This window comes from Mercenaria mercenaria, chromosome 8 (assembly GCF_021730395.1).
Source record: "Mercenaria mercenaria strain notata chromosome 8, MADL_Memer_1, whole genome shotgun sequence".
Taxonomy (NCBI): domain Eukaryota; kingdom Metazoa; phylum Mollusca; class Bivalvia; order Venerida; family Veneridae; genus Mercenaria; species Mercenaria mercenaria.
The window spans coordinates 27,032,009-27,047,574 of record NC_069368.1 but is presented as its reverse complement, the minus strand read 5'-3'; positions in this window follow the sequence as shown (position 1 = coordinate 27,047,574).

The following is a 15,566-nucleotide window of genomic DNA, read 5'->3' as shown; positions in this document are numbered from 1 at the left end:
CATATACATTATCCACTCATACTACACTTTACGTAGAATCATATTGGTGAATACATACATCTTCCTTTTCTTGAGGGAAGGTTTATGATAATTTCGTAAAGGAAAAATTGATATGTTACGTTAAAAATAATTTCTTTGACATTTTTCTTTCAATGGTACTAGCACAGCAGCAAATTGTGTAGAAATACGAAATGTCATTAAAGGTATACCTTTAAAATCTTTAAAGAACCTTGCTAGAAAATAAATTTTTTCATATAGAATAGTTTTAAATCTTGAAATGTAAACCATTAAACGTTTTATGAATCTAATATTTCTAATTTCTCATCTGTTTGACAGCTTCTTCGCCAAGATAATTACAGATTTGTAGAAATGAATAGAACAATATCATGTTGCGAATGAAGTAAGACCTCAGTTTCATAAAAGACAATGATGAAAAAAGATTTGCATTTTGAAAACTTTGCTTATGCTTTATCAAGACTTTCTTGCAATTAAGTGAACGGTATGATTAGTACGCCCCTTACAATTTCGTTTCGGTAAGGATTTACACTATTGTTTAATGTAGTTTAATTATACTTATTACTGAACAGCGGCGTGTGTCAAAATATTAATGCATTTATTGGGCTAGGTGAGCTCATGATTAATTTATTGCTATTAACAAAGTAAAGTATAGTTTGCTTCTCTTCTTGACTTTGATACACCCAAACACAAGTAATTGATTATATTGTTAGATTGTGAAATCTGATCTCATTCACTGATATGTAAAATAAATGTCATTATACCATATATAAACACTTTGCTAAATTTATCAGTGGAGTCAAAATATTAATTAGTACTAATTTGGTAGCACGTTAAAAATTAAGAAGCGCAATTTCAACAATTTCAGCATGTTTTTTAGTTTATTTTATTTCATATGTATATATTGTTATATTCTCTCGTATACACGCATGCATGTAGTTTATGTGACGATGAACTTCTATGTTCAAGTCAAGTTGTAAATAAAATTTCTGTTCTTTTCTGTTCTGTTTAACCTTCTTCAAATGTTTTAATTGTACCGATGAATATATGATGACTACTTTATCAGCTTTGACTGCCATTGACAAGGATGTCTATGACTTTGAGTTATAGAATATGACTGACTCATATTTGACACTGATTTAAAATGATTGTACATTTTCTAGCAGTGAGCGCCAGACAAATCACTTGGAATGAACATAAAATCACTAGTTTTATATCCTTATTGATGCAATGTTATAGGAATAATCTTCTTATAAAAGTGTCTGCAACTCAAACATTAATGACATTTTAAGCTGATAAAGGTTTTATCTACAGGATTAGCCAATTATTGTTGTTATCCTTATTGTACAATGTTATCTATGACAATATTTCTTTATAAATGTTTTCTTTTGCTGAAGTTGTTCAGTGATTATATCTCTTTTTGTTTTATTGTTCCCAATTAACTTTGAGGAGTTAGTAGACTTGATGAAAAAAGTACCATATTCGAAAAACAATACTTATGTGTACGGAACAAAAAATACAGTGTATGCTTCGTATACAGATTAGATTTTATCAGTGAACATCTTTATTCAGTCAAGTAGTTTTTAAAATGTTGCGGATTGATAAGGAGGTTTTGTTCCTCACCAACTGGTTTTGCCTTTGCGACCAGTGTAGGCCAAGATCATCCTGCACATCTGTACAGGCTGATCATGGTCTACAACTGTTCGCTGTTCTGTCAGTAGATTTTCAGTGAATACCATTTTGATGAACACGCGGTACTGCCCAAATCGAATATTCGACCGATCCATTTTAGAAATTTAGCAGGGTAAAGGTTAATTTCTCAAAGGTAGTTTCGCAACTGACCGTTCCGAGGCTTGTTTTGTCTATGTTTGTTATATAGTTCAGCTGCCTGAAAGCGTATGCTTACTGAATGACTTGCTGGCTGATAGTCAAAACTATTACCCGAGTATGGAAGCAATTACGTATTGTATGGTATGACATCAGAAATTAAATTTCATAATTTCATTTTATTTTATATTTACTTATTAGCCCCATTAACAGATTATATAAAAAGACCGATCATACAGCACAACTTATAGAGAAATATATGAAATGATATGTCTTTCATGCAAACACATACAAAACACTGTTGTATTGTTTCGATTTGAGCCTGCGTTAATGGTACGTGGCTTTTTCTTTTGGAATTTTGACATTGTCAATAGTTACAAGCGTGTGTGTTGTTAGTTAAATTCCCATAAATGTCGTTAAAATAAATATAATTATGCACTTGATCAGGATATGATTATTACTTTTTCTTCGCCAAATGTTAATACAAAAAAAAATCTTATTTCATCATTAAACAAAAGTAACATTGATGCCATTCGCTAGAACAAACTGAATCGTTTTAAATTTCATAAAAAATAATTCTCAGTAATGAAGACCTCGTAAATTCATTAAATCGGAGTTACTGAATGATTCAAAATGATCGTTATTACAAGGGTTCTTGAAATTAAGTCGTCTTTGATTACATCTGATTATCCCTATAGAGGAAATTAGTTTTCTTCTCAAAATCTGTCTCATTTAAAAGGCATGCAAATAACGTGCTATAAAGTGCAATGTAAGCAATGCCACTGATATGATTATTTCAGAAATGTTTTTCCTCTCTTATAACAATCGGTGATTTTAGAGGGACGGGCAACATTGATTAAACGTCTTTGCACATGTTATTTTCAACAATATTAAACTGTGAAATGCAAAAATATTAGGATAATTTTATTCTTTGGACAAAAGTGGCCGACATGTTGCTTGCATGGCAAATCTGTTTTTCCTTTTTCGACAACTTTGAATATTACAACGGAAGAACGTGCAAGAATTAAACTTTTAAAAATATCATTTTACGAACAGAGAATGAGGATATAAAAGTCAAAACTGCCTGCTCTTTCAAGCGACTTGTTTACCCATTTTAGTCGGAAAAATATGTTTTTCCGACTTTATCATTTTTAGTGCCATACATTCTATGCCAAACATATTGGAAAGGAATATGTTGAAAAATGTCACTCAACATTGGGCGAGTTACTTTGACACCGTTGTAATACCGTTGTTGAAAAGAAAACAAATTATTGATGCGACCTAAAATAACTCAATAATATAAAACAAAAATAATCAAATAATGACATTCCGATAATTAAAAAATATATATAAATTTCTTAAGCGTATAATAATTTAAAAATATGTCATAATATACTAATTATTTTCAAACAAGTTTTGAGGTAATCTATTATTTTGAAAAGAAGGTTATAGGGAATATGTGTCATTTGTAATTGAAAACTGTTAATGATATGTCCTAGTGTTAAATTTACTAAATCTCTAACAGCGTTTTAGATAAACCCAAAAGTGATATTTAGTTTTTTCTGTACGTCTAGTTACGTTTTAAACTTATAAGAGGTTTTGTGATAAAATGAAAAATAAAACTAAAGAAATAATTGTATGTCAAAAGGTTACATTTTTTTTTAGGAAACTATCGCTTTTATGCAGATTAATATACCCTGACAGCTTTAAGATTCCGTAAAGTACCGGAGTCAGACAGATTTACATGATTTTGTAACATTTGTAACACGACATAAGTGGAATTCTGTTACATAGATACTGAATGGTCTCAGTGATCCCAAAGAACCAGAAAATATAGCAACGCCTTTAAGGATAACATGGTGTAATAGGCCTCAAACCAAAAGCGTACATACAACTTGATAATTTAAGCTTTAAAAATGTCAAACGATAGAAATAAGGTGCATACTGACAAGTTATATAGTGACAGAAGTTCTCAAAAATTTCCTTTAGATTACCTCCCCTAATAATTTTGGTTTTTCATGAGTTATCTCTCCTGGAAACTAGAAAAAAAAACATGATTTTCTCCTTTTCCCTACGGGGAATTTTAGATTTCTTTTTGAATTTGTATCAGAATCATATAATGCAGCTTTGTACCGCAAACTTTTTTCGAAACTCGAGACACTCTCAGTTCAGATTCTCATAATCAAAGAAATTATATATTTCCCATAGGCATCAATGTTAACTTCAATACCGATTATTTCCCCAAAACATGATAAAATTAAAAAATTTCTGGGTGAAAAGTTTTTAATTTTGAATTTCTTTTTTAAAGTGACCAAATTTCATTTAAATGTTACCATCCAGTTACAAGATATGAAATATGGCTATTACACAATGTTATCCTTAAGTTTCAGTCGTGACATCTTGAAGATGAAATCATGAATTCATGAAATGAAAATCGTAAAATATTGAATTTAAACCTCACAACCGATCTTTCTAAATACTTAGAGCACAGAATGTTATATATAATTATATTTCTTACTTACTTGGTGACATTCCAATCTTTCTGCAATTCTTAGGAAAATATTTCTCATTGTAAATTATTCACTGGAGTTTCAGACCTTGTATGTAGATATCTTAAACCATCGTGGGCCTTAACCATAAAAACATCAGTCGAGTAAGTCAAACATATGTAAAATAGTTTTCAATGTGCAGTTTATGATATGTCGAAATCGTCCATAGAGAAAAACTAATCAAGCAATTTACATGTAGCACGTGTATGGATGGTTTTTTATATTGCATTATTATACAAATAGAAATGACTGAATGTACAAACTACAAAGTTTTTATTGGAATTAAAACTCATTTGTTTGATTTTGACACTACTTTGCATTTCTTCGTAGATAATAATTTCACTCTCCCCTCTTTTGTACGTTTAAGGCCATTTTGTTGCATTAACGTGGCACTACACTGACACCAAGCTGTTAGTATCAAATCGCAACCTCTCCCCAAGAAACACAATCTATCGCCATATTAAGTTTAATGCTTAGTCAAGGCCAGACTTCACCTAACGTTAAGATTTAAACTACTTAAAACACGTGTTGTGAACAACTTTCTGCATAGGTCACTCCTAAAAGATACCATAAATTCAAACGTTGTCATTAGTAGGCTTCGTGAAAAGGGCCCCTGAAGATTTACAAGTTGCGAGCAATTCGATTAAAAATATCGAAAATGTTTTGGTAGAGGTGTTGTTTTTGTTATTATTGTTATCAACATTAAGTTAGAGATTTGGGTACACGCGCAACCTCTATAAAGAATCATAGGCGCTCGCAATATTTAGTGTATCCTCAGTCATGGTCGGAGTTCGCGTAAAGTTAGGACTTGTCTTACGTTTGAACTATCGGCAATTCGGCATTTTTCGGACGTAAATATAGCTCAAGGCGTATAAAAGTTTTCATTAAAAAGACGGAGAATTTCAATATTGCATACGAAGAAAAGGAAATTTGTCTCTGTCGTCCACTATCTCAACTTTAATATAATACATAAGCTAAAACTATATCAGTGAGATCATCTGTCAGACTTCTGGGAATACATTGAGCGCGTGGTTGAAGCGGATTAGAATGTACCGACGAGGCATTAAGTTGATACAAAATCGAACGGAATATTTATTCCAAAGCTATTGATGTGATATCACACACCTCATTTATTTTGATAAAAAGTAGAAAACAAACGTATATCCCTAAAGATTGTGGAAATAATCATGTATCATTTACATTGATATTAATTATTACTAATCAGATTTTAACCTGCTACGTGTGTAAAAGCTAGTACGATTGAACGTTTTCTAATAAGTTTGTTTTAAGATAAATGATGGGTATAAGGCTTAATTTGAGGAATGTTTTGCTAAATGTGCAGAAAACGTTGGAACATTCTGTAAGCCCCTCAACTGAACAATTTAAAACTAGTAACATTCTGAGTTAATTATTAAATAATTAACGGAATCAGTTCACTGACATATGCATAGGATTAGCTCCATGGTAGTTATAGTTTTATAAATGAAACATATCAGGTTGTATTGTTCTACAAGTATTTTTATTTTCATATTTAACCTGATCTTTACGTTTCTTTTATAAAGAACGTTACCACAATTATTTTAGCAAGATGCACGTTTTTGCAAAACGGAAGTAATGAATTATACATTGTTCCGCGACCTAGTGATCAGCTGTTACACCAGACAACTTTATATTACCAAACCAGTTTTATGTTACATGCTTATAACTTAGTACTGAGTGACCCTTGTTGACAGCTTCCTTCTAGCGGATAAATTGGTAATGTCTTTGTCCTTATAAAGTTCTCTGGACAACTTAGATAAATGTATTTTCGAGAAAAATGGGGCTTTTTTATGGGTTGATAAATATAATAAGGTAAGGTAATGGACTAAAAGGATTGATCGTAATTACAAACTGGACAAAAATATATAGAAATTCATTGTAAATAAGGGAAGCATAAGAGTTCCTACAAATGTGACTGCAAGCATATAACACACTTGTAGCTCTGGGAATGGTGATGATTAATGATATCAAGAATGAATTTGATTAGATTTTGTGAACATTTATACTTGTATTTGATTATTTGATTATTGTCTATATAGAACGCATAATGTGGAATAAGGTAAAAACAGGGATATATATACAGTAAGAAACGCCACGTTAAATAATAAATAAGAGGGCCAAGATGGCCCTATGTCGCTCAACTGAGAAACACACTATAACAGTGTAAACATGTTTAACCTAGAGATTTCATGGAAACAAATAGTTTGGCCAATTTTCATTAAGATTGGACTAAAAATGTGGTCCCTTGAGTTTAAACAAGTATTTTCTTAGATATCACTTAGTGATCTAGTTTTTGACCCAGATGACCCATATTCGAAACTGACCTAGATTTTATCAAGGCAATCATTCTGACATAATTTCATGAAAATCAATTGAAAAATACAGCCTCTATCGCATACACAAGGTTATGCTTTGATTTGACCTAGTGACTTACTTTCTGATTCCAGATAACTCATATTCAAACTCGACCTAGATTTCATCAAGGCAATCATTCTGACAAAATTTCATGAAGATCAATTGAAAAATACAGCCTCTATCGCATACACAAGGTTTTTCTTTGATTTGACCTAGTGACCTAGTTTTTAATCTCAGATGACCCATATTCAAATTCGACCTAGATTTCTTCAAGGCAATAATTCCGACCAAATTTCATGAAGATCAATTGAAAAAAAACAGCCTCTATCGCATACACAAGGTTTTACTTTGATTAAACATAGTGACCTAGTTTTTGACCAAGATGAGCCATTTTCAAACTCGGCCTAGATTTCATCAAGGTAATTATTCTGACCAAAATTCATGAAGATCAATTGAAAGATACAGCCTCTATCGCATACACAAGGTTTTTCTTTGATTTGACCTAGTGACCTAGTTTTTGACCCCTAATAACCCATTTTCGAACTCGGCCTAGATTTTATCAAGGTAATCATTCTTACCATAACTCATGAAGATCAATTGAAAAATACAGCCTCTATTACATACACAAGGTTTTTCTTTGATTTGACCTAGTGACCTAGTTTTTGATCCTAGATAATCCATTTTCAAACTCAGCCTAGATTTTATCAAGGTAATTATTCAGACCAAATTTCATGAAGATCAGTTGAAAAATACAGCCTCTATCGCATACACAAGCTAAATGTTGACAGACGACAGACATCGAGCGGTCACAAAAACTCACCTGAGCATGCTCAGGTGAGCTAAAAACAAGGATGATATCCGACAAGTAAAGCTACATTCAAAATGCAGATTCCCATTAGAGCAACCCACACTACGCGGACGTGCACAGACTAGCACACATAAACACACAGGCAGACTAAGACAAAGCAAACACTTGCGGACAAGACGAAAAAAGAAAGGACCACTGTGGGGCACCGCCGTGTTACAGTCATTGGCAACTCAATAGCATTCTCTGCTTGTATGTGAATATGGTAAAACGTTGTTAAAATTAACTTAAAATGGTAAGACAACCAGGACGAAACGAACATATTAAGGAACGCTGTCGGGCACCGCCTTTGAACGACCAGTATAAAGAGTTTAGACCGGTTTATGCGGCCCATCTAACCTGAATTCAAAGTGTAGATAAGATTTATAACAAACGCTATGATAACAGACAGCATGTAAGACACCAAAATACTCTTGTAAATTTGATATAAAAAGCCAGCCTAAAACCATAAAAGCATCTTATCAATGCCTTTGCAGAAAACATGAAGTTACGACATTTAAGACAGTGAATATTTAAACATATTAGAACGCTAGTCTTGCTGTGCCAAAAATAAAGTCGATATCGTTTCAAATGGTTTAAGTGATAATGAGTTGCATTTGTATCATTTAACGATTGACAATGCACATAGTTCGCGCTAGATACGTTAGCATAATATTATATTTTAAGTCAATTCGAGAAATTTCAGATTTTTAAGACTCGGAAGAGAAAAAAACATAGGAAGATCATACTAGTATGAGATACCTTAATAATTTCAGTATATTCGATGGCAAGTTGTTTCAGAACTGCCTTACCATGACTAAGGTGGGCCGGTGGTCTAGTGGTAACACGCTTGACTGTCAATCCAGAGGTCTGGGGTTCGAATCCCGGTCCAGGCACTGGAAATTTCTGAGATGCTCTTGAATGTCTCCCACCTAACTAGAGGCCTGTACTGGTTCTTCCCAGGAAAGACGGCTTCGCGTGTATTCGGTGCTATACACCGGGCACGTTAAAGAACCAGACTGTCTATTCGAAAAGAGCTAGGCTAAGTTAGCCGGACACGTCTTTATCTGAAAAGGTCTCTCTGTCTGTTCTGGGAGCTTTATCTCACTCTGTCCCTCTGGTCAGATCGCTCTGTGTCTGTACTAGTAGAGGATGACTTCGCGCCCTCTGTGGCTGCAGTTGCTGTAAAGCGCCTTTGAACGTGTTTTTCATGAAAAGGGCGCTATATAAATCTGGTATAATAATAATAATAATAATAATATTACCATATATCAGCTTTTTGTACTTTGTATTTAAACATTCTACATCGATTCTTTATTTTTATGTATATCACTTGTTTTCGTTCTATTGATTAATAATTTAATACAATATAACCCCTGGGTGAACAGTTAACAAGATTGTACAAATTATTCCAGCTCAAAATGTACAATAATGCGTCAAATACGACTTCCTTAATGGGATAATATGTCCATATTTAATATTTGAAAAACGGACAATTAATAAACAACATCTATTTTAACCCGAAATACTTAGTAATGTGTGTTGGTTTTTAAATAGTACACAAACGTAATGAACAAGCAATGCCACTACTAATCTGGTAGTTTGCCTGTTACTGCATTACATGGAAATCTACATGCAGCTCTACAAAAGCCAAGCTAATACTGTAACAGCATTTATTCTGCATTGATGAAGTTGTCGAATATTTAAACAATACATATCAAAATGTGACACGTGATTGGTTTATCGTCACAAAACACGAATGTCCAGGATAGTCCAAGATATATGAAACCTAAGCATTCTAAATGATAGCAGAATAATATATACAAACTGTATATTATTTGGAAAAGAAAGATAAATGACTTGGAGGGCGATCATTTGGACGCACATCCTTTAGGAATTTGTATGCCGTATGATATCTCTTCTGTTAACGATCAAATAGTGTTGCATAATGATCAGTGTAATAGCGTCATCATGGAAAAAGTTGGTTAAATCGTATTTTGTAATTTTCTCTTTGGATTAAATAATAGTTTGAAGTGAAAATCCTCTCTAAGGAATTCTCAAGAAACACATTTAAAGTCTCTTATTTCCTGATAAAGATTAAAGAGAATTTTTCTGAGAAAAAAGGAAAACAAGACAAAAAAGTGCGTATGGACTTGTTGAGGAAGCATTAAAAGAGGGTAGGGTTGTTATTTTGGATGGCAATCAAGCACCTTCAAGTGTTTAATGTGCATTTTCGATTCTCTTGGGACATTTATACAATCTTGTCAAAACCTGCTGAGAATAAATCTATGGAGGTTAGGTATAATTTACTTAGTAAACGTTTCCCCACATAACAATGACTTTAAATGCAATTTATTTTTAATAGTAAATCTATAAGATCTGATTCATGTGGGCAAGTTGGCAGTTACTTGCGGAGAACAGGTTTGTACTGGTAAAAGAGCAAAAGTGTGAAAGTTCGAGAAAAAGAACGAATACCAAAGTTAAATAAACGTAACAAAATCACATTTTGAGTATCATAAAAAGCAATAACTCATACTGAAATATTGAGGTTTAATTGTGTCCATTAGCAATAAAAATACATTTACTCGTTTTTTCTTATTTGTTTAAAATCCAAATTTGTTTAAAGTAACTATGCAAGGATTAAAAAAATGTGTAATAAAAATTAATGGCGAATGAAGAAGTGAAAAATAAACTGGTTAATTCAAACGATATACAAAGCCTGAATATTTTAAAAGTAAAATAATATATAGCATAAAATAAACTCCGTAATAATATATCTGTTTTTGTATTAGATAAATGAACTTTGTAAAGTGTACTGTGAATAAAATAAAACAAGTAGTTTACCTTTCTTGTCTATAACAATGTAAATCACGGTGCTTATTAGTATTCAACAGATGCCTTACAGAAGACTTTCACTTATCAACACATATAAGCATATAAATCGAGCCAATACCCAGCGGTAGAGTAACGGCGCTACCAATGTCTGGTTCATCGTGTCATTGCGCGCGTGCCCAATATAAATTCTGACATATCAAATGCAGAAACGCAATATAATGGGACAATAGCATAGAATAATCATATTGTGTTGGTAAAATAGGCCCACATTTGGGAATATGGTCACCTTGACACTGGCCAGTTTCTACATATGGTTAGGGATTGGTTTATTGAATTATTTGCCAGTGGTGTACTTCAAATATTTTGATATTTTAATTTATCGTTGTTCTTGAAAAACAAATACTCACAGCGATTGATTTTGTCAATGCCATGAAACGTTGTTAAATTTTATGTCTCTGAAATGTTATTCAACTTATGATAATTTTTAAAGAACAGGTAGACAGAGTAAGGTAATGTATTAAACAGTTATTGATTACTGATATGCATACATGTAGGTGCTTACCAGACTGATCAAATTTTTCCTTTGTTTTTGATATATGTGTCTGTGCAATCCATATAAATATGACTGAAAGTCAGACTGATGTAAAAGACTGTTGCCCGCCTCGGATATAAAACCTCTGGCTTTTAATCTTATCCTAAGGAGCTTAAATTTTCTGAAAATAAGCTTATATCTCTATCTTTATCCTCTCGCTTAGCTAAATCTGGGGAGTGCAGAACTGCGGATCTCTGGGTCGCGAGTTCGATCCCAGGGCGGGGCATATTTTCTCCGTGACGATTTGATAAAAGACATTGTGTCTGATATCATTCGTCCTTCACCTCTGATTCATGTGGGGAAGTTGACAGTTACTTGGTATTAGTACAGAATCCAGGAACACCGGTTAGGTTAACTGCCCGCCGGTTCTTAACTGAAATACTGTTTAAAAACGGCGTTAAACCCGAAACAAACAAACAAACAAACAAATGATCTTATTCAGGAAAATTATAATGCAAAGCGAAAGAGGCACATGTCAAATTGATGCTTTATATGTGGCTTTTACACATTCCAAGTGATACTTCCAAACATTATGTACTTTTAAATAATAAATTTTAATGAAATAACTGTCTGTAGAATAAACCGATTATGAGCAGACAAAAGGTAAATATATAAACATACTCTTCAAGAATCTTCAACAGTTACATTGATAATTAAGTTATTATTAAGATAAATGACAGAGAAATGTTCCATCCTTTCTCGATTGGCAGACATTTATATCATGTAAATGTCAAACATTACGTTGCTGTCTTTGAACAGCGAACAATAGTTCAATAATGTCTGCGCAGACATTGATTTAACAAAAATAAAATGAGTTATAATTATCCATTAAGTCTGCTGAGAATCAAGAAAGCCTTCATAATCACTGACTTTTACTCTATTATTGAAATTGTAACTTCATTTGTCATCGTATGTGCATTATCTCTAAGTATTAAAGATCTAACAATATGGGCGAATGCATAAGGATTCTGGGCCCATAGTCATCAACCTGTTAAAACTGAAACTTATGCTTAAGCTTCTAAAACTTTAAACTGCTGTAATTTCCTTCATAATGAATTGTTATTGCTGACATTTTGCGTAGCTCTTTGATGCTGTATATGTCATATTATTTTTCATGTTTCTTAAAAATTCGTACAGGACTAAGTTAACAAATTGATTGCTGCAAAATATAATTATGTCTCCCACACCACTGTAGTGGGAGACATATTGATTTACTCTTGCCTTGTGTCCGTCTGCCTGTCTGCCACAAATCTTGTCCGCGCTATAAGTCGAACAGTTCTCATCCGATCTACATTAATATAAAATTTGAACAAAATATGTTTGCTAAAAATCCTCGGCCAAGTTCGATAACTAGTCAAATCAGCCCAGACACTTCGGAATTATGGCCCTTGAATTACCGAAAATACTGATGCCAGTGATACAGGTCTTGGTGCATGGTTGACTCAGATAGATAATGGAAAAGAAATGCCAACCTAGATGATTACGCAGATGTGGGAGATTACGCTTTTCTCAAAAGCAGCTCTAGTTTTAGTATTTGAAAATCTAAGTCTTAGATTTGAATTAAAACTTACTGAAGCGCTATAATAAAAGAATTGGAGACAGAAAGATATTGATTCTATACACAGATGCATAATAACCCATTTAAAATTTAATTAGGGATTGAAAAAAGTCATTCAATTTAGGCCTAAAAAATCTTTGTTTCCGGTAACATGTTAAAACAATTAGGGTAGGTAGGTCGGATTTTTTTTTTTTTTTTTTTTTTGGAATTGTTTTTTTTTTTATAAGTTAGACTTTTCGGAAATTATTCTTGTGTCAACAAATGAAGACAAATAAGGGGGTTTTGCAATTAGAGCATCAGTAAGTTAATTTCTAACATCACTGACCATGTTTAAAACATAAAAAGTGCAGTTTTGCAACTTTTTGTAAAAAATATAAATAAAAAAATGTTCTCCAAGGCCATAAAAACATTTAGGGTCGGGCCATATATTTATGGTTGATCGGGATACCAAAAACAAACTTTTTTACGCCTTAATACATTTACGAAATAAGTAAAACAACCTTCACAAGTATATTTATAGAATTTCAGTATTGATATATTTAATTTTAAAGTTATTTCTGAGGAAAAATACGTCTAAAGTTTAATGTCGTCTTAAAACTTAATGACTAATGAACATCTTTGGACACTGCGGAAATACGCTAAACACGATTATTTATATTTGTACTTAACAAGATGTTGTTAACGTCACATCAATCTTCTTGAATACCATAGAAGCAATAGTTTTGACTTTTCTTTCTTTGTTGTTGTGTGTGTGTGTGTGTGTGTTAACAGTCTTATAAAAGCAAAGTCAAGGCAACGCCTCTCGGACCTCAGTTTATAAATACCTTTTTCCAGTTGTCAAGAAATTGATCGGTTCGCAACATCTTTTTTATTTTTATTTTATTTAATTATTTAAAATGTTTTTGAAATAAAATGACCTGTATAATATAAATAACAGCTATAATAATTAAAGTAAGCTATGCTTACCCGTCTCTTGTAATTCTGTTAAGAATGGCATATGTATTTTAATAAGATTTTATTATGTTTTATTGTGACATACATATGATGAGACGTAAATAAACTAATGAATTGAATTGAACTGAATTGTAAAATCCGCTATAGATAAAAGGAATTGCAATTCGCATGATTGTAAAACTGTTCGGTCTCTACATCAATTAAGTGAAGTTATTCAGCCTTGTCAAAGGAAACATAAAAACAGTTTGAAAAACCTGCAGTTATTGTATATATTTCTGACAATTAAAACAAACCAATCAACCGTTATCGCCTTTACATCACGTGTGCATTGTGAACTCATATTGAGTCTAAATTTGGCTTCCAGGCACTGCCCGTGTCTATCCGGCGTACGCCGAAGTGCGCCGGCCTTGCGAAATAGGAAAAGGAGCAAATCATATATTTTCGCGATATAAAATTTGGTAATCATTCGGAAATGTAGAGTAACGCTCACGTGCCTGGCATGAGATGGTTTGTCCCTATCCATATTCAGGCATTGCCTCATTGAGTTTCTTTATTTGTTTGACTGTTTTGTCCTCATTGTATATATGTTTTGTCCTGTCTAATATTTGACTTTGTTCATATGTTAATCATGTACACATCAATACATAATCGGCTATGGGGTAAGGTTTAAGGAGGCTATGTTCTTGGAACGTGTATTTTCCTATTGGATATCTATCCTTGTTTATCATGTTAAAAGTTTTTTTTTCTTTCTCATCTCGTTTTAGAAAAAAATACATAACGTTTAAACACATAATTGTCAATTGGTATAATTTTCATCCATTTATTCGCATTTATCGCAAAAATAATGCAGGATAATGACTTCTTATTTTAAACGAATCCATCAAAAACCTTCCTCATTCCGAATATCTAATAACAAAACGATCTATTTTAGGAATGTTAAAATTCAACAAACACATTTTAGCGCAGATATTAATTCTTCTCCCTGGAGAATGTTTTAAAGGTTGAATATGAGCACTTGCATTATAGTTTTAATACGCTTCTAGTCTCTGGGAAAATATTTTGCTATATCTTATACATTCAGATAGGTCAAGACAGGCAAGACGAGTCTGTTTTCGTTAGTTTAATTGACATGAACATTAAAAATTTTCTCAAACGATAGTTTAAAAATGTCACAGCTGTATTATTTGGCAATTATAAGTAACTCGTTCCTACAATGTTGCTAAGAAACGGAACAATTTGTGATCTATGGATTCATTCAGAGAAATACATTTAGCAAATAAGCTAATGCAATACCTGACATTTTATCAATATATATATAAAATTATATAAAATATATTTTCAAATTTACACTTTGTTATGAACATATATGTATTGTTGCCATTGCAAAATTTAAAGATAACTGTTTAATGATTTTGAAAGGCAAGAAAATCATGACAAAATTAAATAAGAGTCCTTGTTCTATCATATCTAAATAAATAGTTTGTTTGACATTTTGACTGTATTTCAATAATGATAAAATACCTTTACCTTTGATTCCTTATATTTGACCACTGATTAAAAAAATTGTATTGTTTTGATACGTTTTTTTAAAGGATGAATGTCGTTAAATGTTTAAAGAGGTGTGATATTGGAAAAATAATTTTAAAAGTAAGTCACAAACGTAATAAGAAATACATACATTCAGTAATACGTTAAAGACTGCAAAATACCTTGTGTAATAACTGTAATTTAGAATAATATACAATATCCTTGTATTAATTTGCTTTAAAACGTAAGAATTAACAGCAAAATTGTTTGTAGAGTCAGTCATTTCTGAATGCCATTTTTCTCATGTCTGTATTGAGAAAACTAATTTTAAGATGATTTATTTTACAAATAAACATATGTGAAAATAGTACAATAATTTACCTTTAATACCTGTTTTTATATTGTCCTAATTATTTTCAATAAGCAATAAAACATAAACACCATATATTTACATGATCAAAGAAAAGTACA